The 3392-nt window shown below is 45.3% G+C and overlaps 1 long non-coding RNA gene across 1 annotated transcript; it reads left to right on the top strand.

The window, feature by feature from the left end:
* Window positions 1–265: 265 nt before the first annotated feature.
* LOC127843760 (uncharacterized) lies at window positions 266–2741 on the top strand. Its single transcript, XR_008032323.1, has 3 exons — window positions 266–1257; window positions 2381–2460; window positions 2501–2741. It is a non-coding gene; the product is annotated as an uncharacterized LOC127843760 (long non-coding RNA).
* Window positions 2742–3392: the final 651 nt, after the last annotated feature.

Genomic DNA, 3392 nt, shown 5'->3' with positions numbered 1-3392 from the left:
TAGAGTGTTGCCTCAGAGGTCTCTTCTAAATGCATGTGCGTAGAGTGTTGCCTCAGAGGTCTCTTCTAAATGCATGTGTGTAGAGTGTTGCCTCAGATGTCTCTTCTAAATGCATGTGTGTAGAGTGTTGCCTCAGAGGTCTCTTCTAAATGCATGTGTGTAGAGTGTTGCCTCAGAGGTCTCTTCTAAATGCATGTGTGTAGAGTGTTGCTCAGAGGTCTCTTCTAAATGCATGTGCGTAGAGTGTTGCCTCAGAGGTCTCTTCTAAATGCATGTGTGTAGAGTGTTGCCTCAGATGTCTCTTCTAAATGCATGTGTGTAGAGTGTTGCCTCAGATGTCTCTTCTAAATGCATGTGTGTAGAGTGTTGCCTCAGAGGTCTCTTCTAAATGCATGTGTGTAGAGTGTTGCCTCAGAGGTCTCTTCTAAATGCATGTGCGTAGAGTGTTGCCTCAGATGTCTCTTCTAAATGCATGTGCGTAGAGTGTTGCCTCAGAGGTCTCTTCTAAATGCATGTGTGTAGAGTGTTGCCTCAGAGGTCTCTTCTAAATGCATGTGTGTAGAGTGTTGCCTCAGAGGTCTCTTCTAAATGCATGTGCGTAGAGTGTTGCCTCAGAGGTCTCTTCTAAATGCATGTGTGTAGAGTGTTGCCTCAGAGGTCTCTTCTAAATGCATGTGTGTAGAGTGTTGCCTCAGAGGTCTCTTCTAAATGCATGTGCGTAGAGTGTTGCCTCAGAGGTCTCTTCTAAATGCATGTGTGTAGAGTGTTGCCTCAGAGGTCTCTTCTAAATGCATGTGTGTAGAGTGTTGCCTCAGAGGTCTCTTCTAAATGCATGTGTGTAGAGTGTTGCCTCAGAGGTCTCTTCTAAATGCATGTGTGTAGAGTGTTGCCTCAGAGGTCTCTTCTAAATGCATGTGTGTAGAGTGTTGCCTCAGATGTCTCTTCTAAATGCATGTGTGTAGAGTGTTGCCTCAGAGGTCTCTTCTAAATGCATGTGTGTAGAGTGTTGCCTCAGATGTCTCTTCTAAATGCATGTGTGTAGAGTGTTGCCTCAGATGTCTCTTCTAAATGCATGTGTGTAGAGTGTTGCCTCAGAGGTCTCTTCTAAATGCATGTGTGTAGAGTGTTGCCTCAGAGGTCTCTTCTAAATGCATGTGTGTAGAGTGTTGCCTCAGATGTCTCTTCTAAATGCATGTGTGTAGAGTGTTGCCTCAGAGGTCTCTTCTAAATGCATGTGCGTAGAGTGTTGCCTCAGAGGTCTCTTCTAAATGCATGTGTGTAGAGTGTTGCCTCAGAGGTCTCTTCTAAATGCATGTGTGTAGAGTGTTGCCTCAGAGGTCTCTTCTAAATGCATGTGTGTAGAGTGTTGCCTCAGAGGTCTCTTCTAAATGCATGTGTGTAGAGTGTTGCCTCAGAGGTCTCTTCTAAATGCATGTGTGTAGAGTGTTGCCTCAGAGGTCTCTTCTAAATGCATGTGCGTAGAGTGTTGCCTCAGAGGTCTCTTCTAAATGCATGTGTGTAGAGTGTTGCCTCAGAGGTCTCTTCTAAATGCATGTGTGTAGAGTGTTGCCTCAGAGGTCTCTTCTAAATGCATGTGTGTAGAGTGTTGCCTCAGAGGTCTCTTCTAAATGCATGTGTGTAGAGTGTTGCCTCAGAGGTCTCTTCTAAATGCATGTGCGTAGAGTGTTGCCTCAGAGGTCTCTTCTAAATGCATGTGTGTAGAGTGTTGCCTCAGAGGTCTCTTCTAAATGCATGTGTGTAGAGTGTTGCCTCAGAGGTCTCTTCTAAATGCATGTGCGTGTAGAGTGTTGCCTCAGAGGTCTCTTCTAAATGCATGTGTGTAGAGTGTTGCCTCAGAGGTCTCTTCTAAATGCATGTGCGTAGAGTGTTGCCTCAGAGGTCTCTTCTAAATGCATGTGCGTAGAGTGTTGCCTCAGATGTCTCTTCTAAATGCATGTGTGTAGAGTGTTGCCTCAGAGGTCTCTTCTAAATGCATGTGTGTGTAGAGTGTTGCCTCAGAGGTCTCTTCTAAATGCATGTGTGTAGAGTGTTGCCTCAGAGGTCTCTTCTAAATGCATGTGTGTAGAGTGTTGCCTCAGAGGTCTCTTCTAAATGCATGTGTGTAGAGTGTTGCCTCAGAGGTCTCTTCTAAATGCATGTGTGTAGTGTTTGCCTCAGAGGTCTCTTCTAAATGCATGTGTGTAGAGTGTTGCCTCAGAGGTCTCTTCTAAATGCATGTGTGTAGAGTGTTGCCTCAGAGGTCTCTTCTAAATGCATGTGTGTAGAGTGTTGCCTCAGAGGTCTCTTCTAAATGCATGTGTGTAGAGTGTTGCCTCAGAGGTCTCTTCTAAATGCATGTGTGTAGAGTGTTGCCTCAGAGGTCTCTTCTAAATGCATGTGTGTAGAGTGTTGCCTCAGATGTCTCTTCTAAATGCATGTGTGTAGAGTGTTGCCTCAGAGGTCTCTTCTAAATGCATGTGCGTAGAGTGTTGCCTCAGAGGTCTCTTCTAAATGCATGTGTGTAGAGTGTTGCCTCAGAGGTCTCTTCTAAATGCATGTGCGTAGAGTGTTGCCTCAGAGGTCTCTTCTAAATGCATGTGTGTAGAGTGTTGCCTCAGAGGTCTCTTCTAAATGCATGTGCGTAGAGTGTTGCCTCAGAGGTCTCTTCTAAATGCATGTGTGTAGAGTGTTGCCTCAGAGGTCTCTTCTAAATGCATGTGTGTAGAGTGTTGCCTCAGAGGTCTCTTCTAAATGCATGTGTGTAGAGTGTTGCCTCAGAGGTCTCTTCTAAATGCATGTGCGTAGAGTGTTGCCTCAGAGGTCTCTTCTAAATGCATGTGTGTAGAGTGTTGCCTCAGAGGTCTCTTCTAAATGCATGTGTGTAGAGTGTTGCCTCAGAGGTCTCTCTAAATGCATGTGTGTAGAGTGTTGCCTCAGAGGTCTCTTCTAAATGCATGTGGTAGAGTGTTGCCTCAGAGGTCTCTTCTAAATGCATGTGTGTAGAGTGTTGCCTCAGAGGTCTCTTCTAAATGCATGTGCGTAGAGTGTTGCCTCAGAGGTCTCTTCTAAATGCATGTGTGTAGAGTGTTGCCTCAGAGGTCTCTTCTAAATGCATGTGTGTAGAGTGTTGCCTCAGAGGTCTCTTCTAAATGCATGTGGGTAGAGTGTTGCCTCAGAGGCTCTTCTAAATGCATGTGTGTAGAGTGTTGCCTCAGAGGTCTCTTCTAAATGCAGTGTGTGTAGAGTGTGCCTCAGAGGTCTCTTCTAATGCATGTGAGTAGAGTGTTGCCTCAGAGGTCTCTTAATGCATGTGTGTAGAGTGTTGCCTCAGATGGATCTTCTAAATGCATGTGCGTAGAGTGTTGCCTCAGAGGTCTCTTCTAAATGCATGT

The sequence above is a fragment of the Dreissena polymorpha genome, chromosome 9 (assembly GCF_020536995.1).
Source record: "Dreissena polymorpha isolate Duluth1 chromosome 9, UMN_Dpol_1.0, whole genome shotgun sequence".
Lineage (NCBI taxonomy): Eukaryota > Metazoa > Mollusca > Bivalvia > Myida > Dreissenidae > Dreissena > Dreissena polymorpha.
Note: the sequence above shows the minus strand (reverse complement) of the source record. Positions and strands in the feature narration are given on the sequence as shown.